This window comes from Rhipicephalus microplus, unplaced genomic scaffold, assembly GCF_043290135.1.
Source record: "Rhipicephalus microplus isolate Deutch F79 unplaced genomic scaffold, USDA_Rmic scaffold_23, whole genome shotgun sequence".
In the NCBI taxonomy this organism is placed as follows: domain Eukaryota; kingdom Metazoa; phylum Arthropoda; class Arachnida; order Ixodida; family Ixodidae; genus Rhipicephalus; species Rhipicephalus microplus.
Window position 1 is genome coordinate 3,731,271 of NW_027464596.1, and position 17,269 is coordinate 3,748,539.

Sequence of the window (17,269 nt, forward strand, 5' to 3'; positions counted from 1 at the left end):
TATATCGACCCTAGTTATGTACTTGCTCTTGACCCTCGAATATTTTTCAGGCTGTGACATTTTTTTTTCTATCTGGAGCGCTTGCTTGTTACTCTATTAGTAGACAAGAGCTTTGAAGTCGCGTACAAATTCATCTGTGCATGGCCTGCGCCTGCAATTAATAAGGTCAAAAATTGGAATATTTAAAATCAATGACTAAAGTCTTTCGTTTCGGAGTAAATATGCGGCAGTTTTTGCCAATATATATATAGGTATATTGCCACTTCAACCCGTTACACAATTGTATTTGAAACTAAGTATTTTCTTGCGCAAACAAGACCGGCACTAAAAGAGAAGATTACGTGCGTCTTCGCCTCTTTGTTTAGTCTCAGTCTTGTTTTCGAAGTTCAACACTTATGATCACAAAGCAACAAGCCCAACTGTGAGCCATTACAATAAAAAATCACCGTAGAGCATTCCCACAATGCAAATCTGTATCATTACATGGCAAATTCAGAACCGAATTGAGAGCCGAACGAATACCTGCCTGGCTGGGTTTAAAGTAAACACAGCCGGATCACTTCCTACATCGTCTTCATTACCAACAAGTCTGTGGTTCCTGGAGCTGAATCGGCTTTTATTCTATTTACGTTTGTGGTCGGTGTCCGGTTTTTATCGCCCTCTCACACTCATGCAATTATTCCAGAAGGCTTGTGCACCGAAAACAGGTTTATTACGTGCATTCTATTCAGTTTCTTCGCATGCGGGATACCGATTTGAAGCGATTGAGGTTTAGTGGCCCGACGAAAAGCACAGACTGCGCGACTAAAAGCAGCAACACAGAGCGTGTGTTCAGTCTACCTATCATACGTTGCCATTTACGCTTTTCACTGTAGCGCTTTCATCCATACGGTTTACAGTATTGGCCCAGGAAGGAGGATAAAGATAAAAGATTGACAGGGACGTGAGCGGATGCTCACTCCGGTTGCCTGAAAGTCACTAAAGAAGAGAAAAAAGAAGACGTTTAAAAAGAAAAAGAAAGACATATGCGGTGTTGCCTCTACTGTAACTGTTTGGAGCAGTATATCACAGACAATGCCTTGAGTAATGACTACAGAGGTATCGTTGTTGGTTCCGAGATCGCCCAAGCCGACCTGGAGCTCAGCTCTCGCATGTTGCCAGAGTGACCGGAGAACATGACGAACGCATTCTCTACCCAGCACCTCCACGAAATGTGATGCCTATTGAGGTTATGAGGTTGTGAGGAGGAAGGACCCAATGGTAGAGCAATGCAAGGCTGGCAGAGACGGCACAGTTTTGGCGCAATCGCAATGCGAGTCTTTTCTCGTGTTCTTTTGCAGGCGCTTGCTGTTTGTGCATCTGCTCCACTATGGTTTGTTTTTAGCAGTGAAGAATGGGTGCATGATACTAGGATTGTGGAAATGCTGTTACCTCTTACGTTTACCGATTTACAATTATGCGATGGTTTTTATTAATCTGGCATGCGCTCAGAGCAATAGAATTCTAACGAAACGGTTCATGAGTTCAAGAAGGAGTTGTGAAGGTACAAGTGGAGGAGCACTTCCGCATGTAATCAGTGGGCTCGTATTATGAAAGATCTCACCTTTCGCACGTCAGCTGTCTCAATGACGGTGCAGAGGCCGTTGGGTCGTCGTGCTGCCCCGGTCGCACAATTCGATTACACGAATGCTCAAACATTTACGTCCAAGCGAATGAGCTGCCGCGCCCCTTGGCGCACCTGCATAACGATCGAGCAGTTCGCACAAGGAGGCCACCCAATACCGGCGTTTACCGCTAACTAGAACCTTACAGTTTGCGAAGGTCACCTGCTTTGTCCTCTTCTCTCAGCGCTCGCTCGACGGCTACGCAGCGTCACAAAGATGGCCTAACGTGTCGCCTTCCTAAACAACATTGAAGTCGCGCGCCGTCCCCTCGTACGAAAGCGAACCACACAGCCGAAACCTTCTTCAGTTCCGTAGGGGGGGACGCTAACGGCAAGGCGATCCAGCGGAGCTATGCCTTTCACTCTCCGCTGCGCTTCTCTCTCTCGACTCTACGATAATCGGCGGCCTTGGCGCTTGCGGAAGAAGCAGGTTCCCATCGTTGTGTTTCGCATCTGTGAAGCGTCTTCGAGTCTCCTTTGACTCTCAAATAGGCAAGTTGTACGATGTTATTATTTCAACGATGGAAAGCTTCAGCCCTGCTGTGAGACTTGCTATGTGCATCATTTCCCGTGGATTGCAAAACATTATTCATGATCCGCTTGTGTCCTGAGCTGCAGCCTGTTTTATTAATAAATGATTTTAACTGGTGAGGTCATCAACTTGCCCTCTGGATCAGCGTAACGGCGTCCGCACACTCAGCACTGTAACAAGCGGTGATACCAAAAACGTTGTCTTGAATGTACTTTGCAAGTGTACCAAAACATTGGCGCACACACACAAATAAGCTTTATTTATTTCTTATATGTAAAGCACTTCTTAGCGAATTTCGGCGAGTGTGAGCGTATCTATCTATCTATCTATCTATCTATTTATCCATCCATCCATCCATCCATCCATCCATCCATCCATCCATCCATCCATCCATCCATCCATCCATCCATCTATCTATCTATCTATCTATCTATCTATCTATCTATCTATCTATCTATCTATCTATCTATCTATCTATCTATCTATCTATCTATCCATCCATCCATCCATCCATCCATCCATCCATCCATCCATCCATCCATCCATCCATCCATCCAACCATCCGTCCGTCCGTCCGTCCATCCATCCAACCATCCATCCATCTATCTATCTATCTATCTATCTATCTATCTATCTATCTATCTATCTATCTATCTATCTATCTATCTATCTATCTATCTATCTGTCTAGCCGCCTATGACTTGTAGCTCTCCTGGCCGTTTGGATGATGGGATGTAAACCAAAATTGGTATAGCGTAACATGACTGTATCAGGAGCATAAGTGACTAGAGTAATAAAAGGAAAATCTTGACATGTTTGTCATCAATGTGATGACCTACATGTCATAGTCTTGCTGCTCCTGCGGTGTATTTGTTCACATGAAACATCACAAAACTGGTGTGGTATGACATGGCTGCGTAGCGAACACAGGTAGCAGGCCGTCACACGGAAATTATGACATGCTTGTCATGCAACAACATACTACATGCCATGCCCATGTTGCGCTCGCGGTTCTTTCACTGGCTTCACTTCCATCAAATTTTGGTATTAAGGGACGTGAAAGAATGATGAAAGTATGCGACTGGTGCTAAGATGATAATCATGGCATGCGTGTCATGTAAGAACATGACTACATGCCATGGTCATAATGCGCTCACGGCCCTTTCGCTAGCTTCGCATATACCAAATTTGGTATTGCGACAGGTGAACAGACGACGAAGATAAATGACACGTCCAAACATGATAATCATGACATCTGTGTCTCGTATACCAGGAGTACGTTCTATGCTGATTATGCGCTCGCGGTCATTTTGCTAGATTCACATATACTGAATTTGACAGTGCCTGACGTGGATGGACGACGAAGGTCATTGACACGTCCAAACATGATAATCATGACAAGCGTGTCATGTAAAGCATGGCTACATGCTACGCTCATGGCGCGCTTACGGCCGCTTCGCTAGCTTCACATATCCCAAATTTGGTATTACGCGACGCGAATGGGCGACAAACTTAAATCACACGTTTAAACTGATAATCTTGACATCTGTGTCCCGTATACCATGACTACATTCCATGCTCGTCATGCGCTACAGCCGTTTCACTGGCTTCACCTAATACCAAATTTAGTATTACGTGAATTGCATGGACACCGAACACTAATGCCAGGCACAAACATGGTAATCATGACATGGAAGTCATGTACGACATAATTTACGTCCGCCTTGTAACGTACTGCTGATTTTAATGAGACAGTGCAACCTTCTTCCTTCGTGCTTCGTATATCACCAAACCCCACTTTACGTGTGATCTACCATTTTTTATTCATAAATAATAATTAATTATTATTTGTTTATTTCCTGAAAGAATTGGTTAGGGTTAGTAAGTTTTGTTGTTTGTTACTTAGTTTACTTCCAAGGCATAATCAAAGACAATGAAACAGAGCTTGCTTGAGTAGACCGTGTCGGTCAATGCTACATTGGTGACACAGCGAGCATATTCTAAAAGTGGCAGATAGCATTCACTGCAGTAATCAATGCAAGTTCAAGCAGCCAGCAAGGAGCGAATCATGCAGTACGTATGAAGCATGCAATGATTTCAATGTTACGACCTGTCATTTATGTTCGTCATCAGTCACGTTGCACAATGCTAATGTTGGCGTATATATAGCTAGCGAACTGGACGAAAGTGTCCCATAAGCATGGCTTGTTAATTGTGTAGTAAGTGACAAGCACCTCAAGATTTTTGTGTTATTATCTGTCACTTATCTTTGTCGTACAGTCACGTCATGCAATGCCAATATTAGTGTATATCGAGCTAGCGAAACGGCCATTAGCGTACCATGAGCGTGGCATGCAACTTATGTTGCACGTGACATAATGTCACATTCCTTCGTCGAGTTTAGTCATCGCCCCGTAACACTGTAAATGCTGTCTTACGCAAACCGCGCCGAATAACCAAGAGCAAACGAGATACTCGTGGAACCTTCTGATGCGATTACGCGTCAAACGCTCACATTACAGTTTTTTATATAACTTCCGTGTACGCTAGCGATAACACTGGAATATCCGATGGCACATGTATAAATGCCGGCGCACTTCACCGCTTGTCAGTTAAACGACAGCTGGCGCTCTCTTCACTGCTATCAGTGCCAATGAGTATCGCTGTAATCTTACTTTCTGTTCACCGGTCACAAGTTCGGACAAATAGATAGTTTCAACTTGGACCCTTCGGTCATGTCATGACCACGTGACATTTTCATGGCTTCCAAATTTCCCCTTGTCAATCACTTTCGTCATACAGTCTCATCACGCAAAACCGAATTTGGTGTATATCAAGCTCGTAAGACGGAAGCGAGCTTGCCATGAGCGTAGCGAGTGATGTTGTACGTCACAATCACTTCACCATTTTCATGTAACCGCCTGCCATTTTTTTGGTCTTGCAGAAATGTCTTTTCAAGCTAAGGAAATGGCCGCAGAAATATATCAAGCTAAGGAATTGGCCGCAGGTACACCACGGCCACTGCATGTTAAAGATAATGCTCATAAAAAGTTAATCATGATTAGTCTAATATGACCAGTCATTCAAGTTCGTCATACATTGATTCATGTTATGCTATAACGATTTTGGTATAAATCCCATTAACAGTATGGTGTGAACAGCACAAAGCCGTGCGCTGCTAAAAGACAGATAGATAGATAGATAGATAGATAGATAGACAGATAGATAGATAGATAGATAGATAGATAGATAGATAGATAGATAGATAGATAGATAGATAGATAGATAGATAGATAGATAGATAGATAGATAGATAGATAGATAGATAGATAGATAGATAGATAGATAGATAGATAGATAGATAGATAGATAGATAGATACGCTCAAAGTCACACAACTTCGCTAAGAAATGCTCCACACTTTAAACGCATTTTAAATCACAATCCTTACACGAGGTTATTTAGGCTTACGGCGCGAGTGCTTTCCTGTTACGTCATTGAATTACTCGAGCAACAGTACCTTCAATGCAATGCTCCACCGTTTGTGCGCCGGCCTGTTTGTTTGCACCATTTGCGAACCGTTCGCTACCTGCTTCGGTTTGCTTCAGGATGCTTCGCTTTCCCGCTACCTGGTTGTCGCTGCCTCGCCCGCCTAGAAACCAAATAGGACGCGTGCCGCCGACTCCAGGAACCGGTACCAGGTGCGTTTATCGTGCGCCTTGCCGGCCGACGCTGTTTGCGGCTGTCGGACTCCCTTTGTTGTGTTTTGAAGCCGCGTTCACCAGGTCTCTGGACCTCCCGAAGTGCGACGGCAATTACTGGATGAGGAGGAGAAGGAGAGCGAGGAGGCCGTTGTTTTTAAACAGGCACCTCAAGAATGAAACTACGTTCAGCGTGAGCTGAGAGGGAGAGCTTCAAGAGAATGTAAACATACGCAAGCAAACTAACGAGTGCTGCTAAAAGAAAGGCGTGCTATCACCACACCATCCTTCTCCTTCCTTCAAGGACAAATAGTCTTCAAGTTGCGCGTATTAGAGAATACACACTCTATTTTCTCTTGCTAACTTCCTAGAAGAGTCGATATTTGTTGATTCGAACGTATGAGCCTATCCTTAAACGCAATAGCGTTAAAGAGCTCGTTTCGCAGTAATTCCGGTGTCGTTTGTTGTGTGCGAAAAAATCATACTCTTACGCGCGACAGGAAAAAAAATGAGAATGATAGAAATAAAATAAGTGATAAACTATCCTGAATCACAATGAGGACCGAACCAGGGTCGTTTGGGTCCATGTAGAGATCGAACCTAGGTTATTTGCGTGACCAGTGGATGTTCTACTACATGGACACTGTGAAAAGAACTGCCTCTTCTTGGAAATGCAGTGAAAGTAGCTTTCATGCTTTACAGACACACGCGTCCTGTATACATGCTTCGCAATGCAACATAAACTATTGCAGTAATATTGCGTGGTACAAGCGGTAGTCAGAACATGCGATTATCATAATGGCTTTGTGGAATAAAGCTGGTCAACCACGACAAAAGCCACACACGCTACTGCACTCATTCCCTTAAGGCCACGTGCATAGCAAGTTCGAAAAGGTTTCGTGCACCAAGTGTTGAAAATACGAACTATAGGAACAAGATATCGCAATCGTGGTTAACTTTTAAAGGCGGAGCTTCAGGGTCCCCTACTTTTTAATAAATGCTTATTGATTGATATGTGGGGTTTAACGTCCCAAAACCACTATATGATTATGAGAGACGCCGTAGTGGAGGGCTCCGGAAATTTATACCACCTGGGGTTCTTTAACGTGCACCCAAATCTGAGCACACGGGCCTACAACATTTCCGCCTCCATCGGAAATGCAGCCGCCGCAGCCGGGATTCGAACCCGCGCCCTGGGGGTCAGCAGCCGAGTACCTTAGCCACTAGACCACCGCGGCGGGGCTTTTTAATAAATGCTGGCGTATTGTCGCTTAGAATTATTAAAGAACTCTGAGTGCAGTTGGACGTGCTGGCTTTTAAATGAAAAGATTTACGCACTGGCATATGGTTGTGCCGGATAGAGTAGGCACTGAGCTTGAGGCAATTTACTGCGCCCTTTATTACTCTATGCGCTACGAACAATAAACATCTGTGTCACATGTTGCGTAATATTTTGCACTGCTGGACCACATTCTCACTCGTCAATGTACTTTCAGTGTCGAAACACGAACACAATCGCGGACTAGTAAATAAAAAATACAGAGAACGTTTACGTCTGATTGATTCAAAGGCAAAAACAACTGAGCACCTGCAAAAAAAAGTGTTCGCAGTCGGGTGCTCCACCATTAATTTTGATACCATGCATTGTGTAAACGCCTTCATGAGTCTTCACTATAGGCACACAGAGGGACTTGATGCTCTGCATATCTCGGCACTAATGCAAGCTGTATTGAACTGCTTCAATTTACCGGTTTCGAGAAACGCCTACGGTAAAAGGCCCTTATAATTTCACGCTCATTAAAAATGAAATACTAACTAATGTGAAAGACACGGATTATTTATTTAAGAGCATGAAGTGGTTCACTTATAGTTTTTAGCTTTAGAACAATTACATAGGTCGCTATTTTGTATACTGTTTTTCCCTGCAATGTTAATTATGTGTTTTTTTTTAATTTTATCCAATTAGTTGTCTTTTGTCACTGTAGTAAACCTCTGCGCATATATGTAGGCATGTCACACAATTGGTCCGCTATTGGCGAGCTCTGATACGGCACGAAATCAAGTGTTGGCTAAGTTTTATTCCAATTCGATTTCAAAGAACAAAAAATATAGCGCCAGCACCGCCCTGTTTTTTCAAACTTGCAATAAATAACGTTATAGTGTTTTACTCATACGTTTAAAACTCTCCGCTAATTCATTCGCATCCCGGAGTCACCCATCCCATGCATTCCATAGGGCGCTTTTTGATTTCGCGCCACGTACTGCACATCTGAGAATGGGGGTAGCTAACTGCTTGCGTTTCTTTCTCTTTTGATATTTCGCCATCAAGTACAATATAAAAAATAGGATCTGAAAGATGCTATAAAATTTTACTTTTATGAGTGAACAACTAACTCTAATATGTTGCTTGAGCCGGCATCCCCCTCCCCCCAAAAAAAACTTATAGCACCACGCTTGTTTGTAAGAGAAAATGTCAGCCAAATTTGGTACTGGAGATATTATTTCTTCGGCAGCTGTCCTTGTCCTTAATACTGCTTCGGCCAGCCAGCGATAGAGTGTGCTTGTGACAGTGAGGCTTCTATTTGCACTTCACTCCTCCTAAACAAATGATCTCGATAATTGTAGCATTGAAAATGCATGACTGTAATATAGTGGTGACAGCAAAAAAATTGTGGTTATCGTTGTTTCACAGCTGCCTTCATCGAAGATTTCATAACATCTGCCTTAAAATTGTTAAAGCTTTTTAAGACACTTCGGTCACGTCTAATGCACAGCCTATACAAGGTCTGGATGTGCGAGAGTAAGTTATTGTTTGTGATAATTTTGTACAAGCTTGTGCGTAGTAAACAAACACAGTTGCAGATGAACCGAAAACAAACAATGGGAGCAAGTAGCAAGTGCTCGCTCCGCTCTCTTTGTTCTACTGCTAGGCTGAAGACAGGGCTCGACAGCTGCCCACATATTGCCCCACGGGGGTTCATTCACTTCTGAATCGCCTGTGCTTCGTTGCGCCACAGCGACTACGCTTGAGATAGAGAGTGGCCATGACACGGCACAGAAAAACACGCTCTCATTTGCGCGTTCACACCTCCCGTGTGGATATTTTTTCACGCCACTGCGCGCCTTCCATGTATGGTTGCGCCAGAAACTAGAATCGCATCTGCTGGCTTGTTGACCAACCTCACCAGTGTAGGAACACCTGTTGCAGAGAGTCATGTTCTCTTGTAGCAGCGCTGGTTTGATTTTATGTTCGTGTGTTAAACGTTCACACTCGAACACATGACTTACCAGTGCATACAGCGTCCAGCACACGTTGTATCGCCGCGAACTAAAGACAGACTCGCAAACCTAAATGGACTTGGCAAGCATATTGCTGACTTCTGAGCGGGCCCGGCAAGCCGCATTCGATATAGCGAGGCCCTCGACGAGGGGCGCCACCTTCGGTAATTAGGAAGCCTCATATTTCTTACAGTTGTTTTGCTCCCTCTCTGTGCAGATAAGTGGCCCCGCGACGTTTTCGCGCATTTTCGTAAAATTCACTGCTATGACCCTAATGAAAAAGCTGGTCTCTCACAAGATCTGTGTCAAGACAATTGAGGAGCCTACCGGACGTCATTGAAGTTCTCGACCTATATGTGCACGCATAACGTTAACAGACACTACAAAAATTAAGGCAAGCATGCATGGGCGCTTGTTAAGAAAAAAAATTCTGATCTATAGAGTTGCACTGAAGCACGTCGGCACGAGTGCAAATATTGCTTTGACAGTTTCGTTCGAATTTGGGCTGCCTGCTGCACGGTGCTACGTCCCTACACACCCTCTTCGAATAAAAGAAAAGTGGCATACCACGAAACGCGCACCGGCTTATGAAAGCCGTGAAGTTGACCATGCATCGTTGAACTTCGTGAAGTTGAAGTCAAACAGGTGGAGCAAGTAGACTTAATTGTGACGCGATCAGAATAAAACAACTTTGAACGCAGATACGATCGGGATACACGAAGGTATGCATAAAGTTTTGCAAGAAGCGGTAGAGAGGGTGGCGTTTACACAATCAATCGCGACTGCAGCAAATCAAGTAATCAACATAAGATATGTACATTCAACTTTTACAATATCCATTTGCTACTGAAATACCATCGTTACAACTAATAATTTTAATAAATGGCTAGACAAGAGAAAAACGAAATATAGGCCAGAACCTTTTATTTTCATGCAATTAAAGTAATGCAACCATGCATGTACTTTTTGTAGAAATGCCATTGTTTGTCAGATTTGAATGCTTCAGTTGAAGCTTGCACACATGTTTCTCAACATCATCAAGGTGCTCCACGTAGCCTTTCGCAAAAAGAATGACCCGGTAGTACGGCTTCGTCTGTTGGGTCTGATACGATAGGCGGCTCAACCACGTCGTAGAGGTCGCCTTTCTGTTGTACGCAACACGTGTACGCGCAACGTTCGCGCCATTCCTGAGGCATTCGGACGTTTCCGCGACGCCATCTTCGTGAATTGGTTCATACACGACGCACCTTCGTTAGACACCGACCACAACTACGGCAGCTCTTCGTCGACGGGTTCTTCGCAGGCCTCTGCTGGCATCACTCTGAAAGTTCGGAAGGAAAGCTCTGCCTGACACAAACCTGACGGGACTGTACATACTCACCTCCTCACTTTCTAATCGTCATCGATTACTCTTTTGCTTCCCTGTTACCCTCCACCAGTGTAGAGTAGCAGGCTAGAGCATACTATCGCTCAGGCCGACTTCTCTGGCCCTTTTGAATAAACCTCTCTCTTTCTCCTTCCTCCTCCTCCTCTCGCTATCTCGTATAACGCATAGTCGACTCATATTTTGAGGGTGCGGATGCGGAGATGCGCGCGCTGTAGCTGGGTGCAATCACTATATCTGATATCGCGGCACTGGGGCATCGTAACAAGCGGTTCATTTTTTACCATAGAAGGCATACAAAATTTGATGGTGCCGTCATTGTTCAACGTTGTATGCAATATATTGTTGTAAACGGTATCGTTACAAATGTATTCGATTGTATAACAGACGCCCAATGGCCTTAGCGGCATACGCAACTGGTGACGCACTCGGGAAGGTTCACGACAGTGCATACAACACAGAAACGTACTCGGAACGGACGCTTTGCAGAGTGGTTTGGTTTTCGGGGCCAGTTGGTACGTGATGGCGAAGAGAAGCGTTCCACCATGTTATCATGCGAGCACGAAGAGAAGATACCAGCTTTTGTTCGACGCATCTCTCCTCTTGTGCTCTCATCGTAATATGCGGGGATTCTTCGTTGCATTGAGATATGATCCTGAGAAGAAACGGTAGATAAGAAAAGGTAGAGAGGTCAACCAATCTGGGGTAACCGTTTTTGCTACCCTACACGCGAGAACTGGCTGGGTAAATTCAACGAGGGAGACTAAACAGTGCGAAGGAAATAATGATAGCACAGCAGACACAAAAACGCGTAATCAGTTGCAGTTCATCACTGTCGCGGCTTGTCCAAGTCCCCCCCCCCCCCCACTTTTTTTTTCTCAAAAACTAGGCAACTACTGAAATATAATTCAGATACCATGAACTCAGAGGGCACTGAAAAAGCGCATGGTGTTTAGTTTTTAGTCATTCAAGCTCATCAGTTTCAATCGGAATTATTTGCAGCGTGAATTGGATTAGCGTAGCGTAAACAAGAATGACGGCGGAAATAAGGTGATTGTGGGCTTATATCGCAGTACATTTCCGGGGCTTTACAAGCACGCTACAGGCAGGGTGGAAGGCAAAGAATCTCTACCGGCAAAAACATATTTCCTTGCACCACATTGCGCGCTCCTCGTGGCTGTTGCTCAGATGTTAATGGGCGCTCGCTTGCGTCGCATCCTGCTTAGAACTTCGCCCCTCAAAATTAAAAGAGAAAAAGTAACCAGGTTTATATTGCATGCAGCAGCAGCCACACAATTGGCGTGGTGATTTCGAATTTGATGCTGTAATATATGCCGAATTTCCTTCATATGTGAGCAACTAATTAATTACGTGCGTAATTTCAAATTATTCCCTAAGGCTTGCCGTCAACACTACGACAAAATTACAAACTACGCAAGTCGTTGCAGTTTTTTGAATAGTCTTTTCCGATTTGTATGAGCGTGCAATAAATTGTGGCAGAGGTGGGGGGGGGGTAATTTTTTCAAGGTTGTCGAGATTATGCAATCGCAATGAAGCAACATTCCTTTTGTCTGCCTATATACTCAAAGTTTTCTAAAAGGAATTGTCAGGATGCACAGAAGACAAGCTCCTATTCTTCGCGGAGTGGCTGGCCGATTAGCAGCCAACTTCTTTTAGTTGATGCACATATAACTGACTACAATACTCTGCTCTATCACGTGGCCCAGTTATTTAACTATTTTTTTCATTTGTATTAACGTAATTATTAAACACGGCTGTCCGTCTCCGCTTTCTGAAAGGGGAAGGCAATTAGTTTGAGTAAGCATCATGAATAACGTATATTTTACAGGCCTGCTTACATACGTGTACTCTAACCCTTGTCCATGGAAAACGCGCATGTAGCCTGGTGAAAGTTTAGTTACCAAAACCAATGAAAAGTTAGTGAGAACTAATTACCTTGGTATGACCACGTGGGTTTCCGTGAACGACAGGATTCTTGTGACTGACAATTCCGAGCAGCGTGCCTTGCACTGGTTCGTAAGAGTTTACTCGTCCTAAACTATTTTGCAACCGAGAGGACGGCATCCGTTGCCCTCTAGGCGGCCAGTTTCACGATGGTTGTCTCTCCAACCAGACCAAACCGGTTCCATCTTCCGTGCACACCCACATCGCTATGCATGCCTTCTGTCTCGTTGGCCTATGGTGTCGTTGCTATTAATTCCGTGTCACTCCAATAGAGAAGCTTGCCAGAAACATAGCAAAGTGCTATTCATTCGTCTTTAGTAGGATCAACACGTGTTGTAGCCGAGGAGGCATGCCACCTAGACATCCACTTTCTTTCTTTCTTTTTGCCTAATTAATTGATATGGGGGGTTTAATGTCCCCAAACCATCACATGGTTATGGGAGACGTCGAAGTGAAGCGCTCCGGAAATTTTGACCTCCTGGGGTTTTTTGAAGTGCACCGAAATCTGGGTACACGGGCCTACAGCGTTTTCGCCTTCATCAAAAAAAATTCTTTTTTTTTTGCCCAATAAAATTGCATGTTCAATTGTGTGAGCACTTTCCAGCCGTATATGAAGCGGTGGAACTTTCATTGCGATAGTAACTAGGTATATCGAAAATCAGGCCGGGGTCTTGCCTAAGCTAGATTTACCAATGCAAAAACATCAAACACATAAGAAAGAACATGCAGACACCGCGACGTGTCTGTTTATTTCTACTTATGTCTTTTCTCTCTTAAATGCCAAGCATTTCAGCGAACTTCGGTGACTTTGAGCGTGTCTATCTATCTATCTATCTATCTATCTATCTATCTATCTATCTATCTATCTATCTATCTATCTATCTATCTATCTATCTATCTATCTATCTATCTATCTATCTATCATCTATCTATCTATCTAGCCACCTGCAATCTTTAGCTCTCCTGGCCATTTTGATAATTGCATCGATACCAAAATTGGTATGGCATAGCATGGCTGTATGACGAGCATGTAAGTATAGCTCATCGTCGTTGCGCTCTAGCTTCACACCAAATTCGTTGTTACGTGACGTGAATTATAGACGAAAGTATATGACTGGTTCAAATATGATAATCATATTAGCAGTTTCGGCAGTTTCGCTAGCTTCACAAATACCAACTTTGATATTACGTGACGTCAATGAACAACAAAGGTCATTGGCCCGTCCAAACATGATAATTATGATATTCGTGTCAGGTAAAACATAGATGCTACACTCATCGCGCGCTCGCAGCCATTTCGCCAGCTCCACATATACCAAATTTGGTATCACGTTATGTGAATAGGCGACGAAGGTAAATAACGCATCCAAATGTGATAATCACCGCATGCGTGTAATGTAAAACACGACTACATGCTACGCTCATACATCGTTTGCGGCCATTTCGCTAGCTCCACATATACCAAATTCGGTATCACGTGACGTGAATAGACGACGAAGGTAGATTACGCGCCCAAACATGATGGTCACGACGTGGAAGTCATGTACGGCACAATTTACTTTCACCTCGTAACGTTGTGCCGATTTTAAAGTGATATACTTTTCTCAAACGTGCTTCGTATTTCATTGATTCCCACTGTACGCAGGACCTGACAATACTTTCGCGCTTGTAAATCAGTCTTAATCAAAAACCAACTCGCCCAAGCAGTAGCTTTAGCAATATTCTTGCTATCGGCACCACCATGTCATTGACAGGCTGTTTTGATTCTGCGAATGTGCTGCCGAATGTGCTGTGTTTATCTCTCTTCCCTCTCTGCTCTCTATATCTCGTCTCCCATATCTCCCTCCCATGCGCAGGGTAGCAAACCGGCTGCCTATAGGCTGGCTAGCCTCCCTGCCGTTCTTTTCTTCCTATTTTCCTTCCTTCCTTTGACTCTGCGAAAGATGCAATTTCGGCCGCTTTGGCGCAGTATACTTCTGTGTAACAGATGACGCAGTCTGTATATGTGTCATATAATGCTTCTGTGCGTTTATTCTTGGCGCGTTACTTCCAGTAAACCGCTGCTAAATTGGGCTAGTCAGAATGGTATATGTGGAAACTGAGCCTTTCGATAAATAACTATAGGCAGCACGCATTCAGCAATTTTATTCTTTTTAGGTCTGCCTCATCTCTACTTACGCGTGAGGAGCATGATGGAAAGAAACTTTTCTTATTGTAAGAGTAATAAATAGTGTTGATCCCTTAATGATGACTATGCGTACTCCTTCTCGCTTAGGAGATAAAGTATGGTGGTATACTCCGAGAGTGTAAAGCTCTCTTAATTGTTCCGGCACTTACAAGTGTAAAGGAACGTATCGCACAGCAAGAACAAAAATTCACCATAGATTGTCGGCAAAATAACTTACCCACCTTGCCAAAAAAAAAGAAACTGGTTGGAGGCCAACATTTTGGCACTTAGAAAGATACACTGCGAAATAGTTTTTATTTCGGCTTAACAGGTATTTGCCGCCGAATTTAATACTACTACACCCTTCACATTGATGTTTTTTTTTCAATTACGCGAAAAAAAGGAAGAGCACATAGCATGCGACGGAAATGTGATAAGTGCAGCTTGAATATCATTCCAATTTCGACAACTTAGCCGTTCAAGTATTGCGTTTGTGAAGACTATCTGGCCGCAGCGTATATATGTACGCTACGCCGCGACGAACGCTACTACTTAGCGTTAAAATTTACTAACAGTCCTAGATATATTTCTGTAACCCAAGCTGGCCTGCGTTTATTGCACTATGATTTCATGTGGCTGGCGAACAAAAGAACGCGGGCTTATCATAAAAATTGCACGAATGGGAATAGCCAACGTCTTCTATTTACAGGTGCCTATCATAAAATAATAGAGCGTTTCAGTTTAGATTACGCAAGGCTGCACAACCGAAGAAGAACGGTTATTTGGGCTAGTTGGTTGGAATTCATGGTAATAAGGGCTGCAGCGCAAGCACGAAGGTGCTAGAAGAAACGTGAAACGAAAGGGAGGCGAGGAAAGCAAAGAGGACAACACGAGTGCTGTGTTGTCCTCTTTGCTTTCCTTGCCTCGCCTTTCGTTTCACGTTTCTTCTAGCACCTTCGGGCTCGCGCTTCAGTCCTTATTACCATGCCCAACCGATGCGTGTGCAGCGTGCTGCGTACGTTACGTTTGAGACTGTGCGCAGCAACCTAAACGTAGAGAGTGCCATAACGTGAACAGGCTTGCTTTTGTGTAACATCAGTCTTTGTTCGGCCCAGGTCAAGGCATGAGACAAATGGCTTCTCGTCAACGTCATGTCCTATTGTTGTGCCGTTTGGTTGAAATCAATTCGAATTTCGAACTCTCCGATTCGTCTCGGGGCGCACTCTGTTAATGGATACTGAACAAAATTGTTGTCGCCACAGATTCAAGCATAACTGGTATAGATTGGGTAACGAAATCAACAGACACGACCTTCATTTCAGGCAGAAGAAATAACGCTTCAATGAGTTTTTCACAATTTGCCGTTTCCAGCAGCTGCGCCGTGAATTAGAGGAGGTGACGTTTTGTGACGTTACATAAACCGGAAACAGGCGGTGCCAGTCATCATTCGCGTTATGCCCACGTCGCTCGATTCACCAAGATATAACTACGGTTCCCAGAAACGCTACGATTAGCACCGGCAGCGCAAAATACTCCCGGATTTGTAAAGCGCCAACGCTTCTTTGGGAGGAGTCAGCGAGAGTCCCAATAAGGAATTGTTGGTACATGATTAGCTAGGACACTTGGTAGTAGCGCGAAATCGAAAAACAACACAATAATTGAGGCATGGTGCAGACCTAGTGCTACTCGCAACAACATTGTTTATTTTTCCAGAACCGACCTCCGTACATACATCGTAAAAAGCAACAATGGCCAATTATCACCTGGAGCTAACATTACAACTACGCGAGGAAGTCGCTTAAAAAAAACAGCATCATAACTAGAGATAACCGCACAGAAACACATTCTGAGCAATATTTAAATAAACCTAACTGTTTAGTCGACGAAGATACCGATGTATTGCTAACGCATTTATCACCAAGTGCATTGATAGGTTGACCTTCATGAAGGAGGCGGTTGATTTAGTCCTCATGACGACCAAAAATGAGAGTCCCGTGAATATCCGGCTCACAGCCACACGACTGAGTCGGAGGGCAGGGAACCGTCAAGTGGCAGCTTCTTAGTCTCATTGTCGTGCTCTCAAAGCCTCGTATTTTTACACTTGCTGGTCTGTCCGGTGTAGTATTTCAAAACAGCGGGATGCAATAGATGACGAATGACTATAGCATTCTATGAACGTGTGCTTGTGCTTGACTCTACACTCTCTCTTGTGTGTGTGTGTGTGTGTGTGTGTGTGTGTGTGTGTGTGTGTGTGTGTGTGTGTGTATGTGTGTGTGTGTGTGTGTGTGTGTATGCGCGTGTGTGTGTGTGTGTGTGTGTAACTGAGGAGTTTGTTTTTAAGCAGAGGGTTTCGTGCTTATGGGGCCCTGAAGATATGACCGTTAAAGTTTTCGTAAGGCCATTTTCTTGACATTATCAGACAGCTTATGAATATATAAGATTAGAGCTCTGTTTCTGTAGTCTGTGCTAATGTGGTCTAGAGGGTCAGATTCACTCTGTCGTGCTTGATATTGTTGAGGTGCTTTCCTGACTGAAAAAACAAAGGATAGCCGGATTCTTTTAGGCGTCGTATCCACTGC

The 17,269-nt window shown here is 43.9% G+C and overlaps 2 protein-coding genes across 6 annotated transcripts in view; one reads left to right on the forward strand and one right to left on the reverse strand.

The window, feature by feature from the left end:
* The window catches only part of LOC142786393 (neprilysin-1-like), a 557,390-nt gene that overhangs the window by 166,292 nt on the left and 373,829 nt on the right, over positions 1-17,269 (forward strand). The gene's annotated exons all lie outside the window — the stretch shown is intronic.
* The window catches only part of LOC119169386 (monocarboxylate transporter 12), a 65,785-nt gene that overhangs the window by 47,188 nt on the left and 1,328 nt on the right, over positions 1-17,269 (reverse strand). Inside the window, exons 1-2 of one of the 3 annotated variants that reach the window (XM_075884076.1) lie at positions 1,811-2,369; positions 1,604-1,738 (exon numbers count right to left, since the gene is read on the reverse strand). The exons of 1 other annotated variant lie outside the window; for it this stretch is intronic. The gene's annotated coding sequence lies outside the window, so the exon portion shown is untranslated. One more of the 3 variants, XM_037420489.2, reaches the window with a different exon arrangement.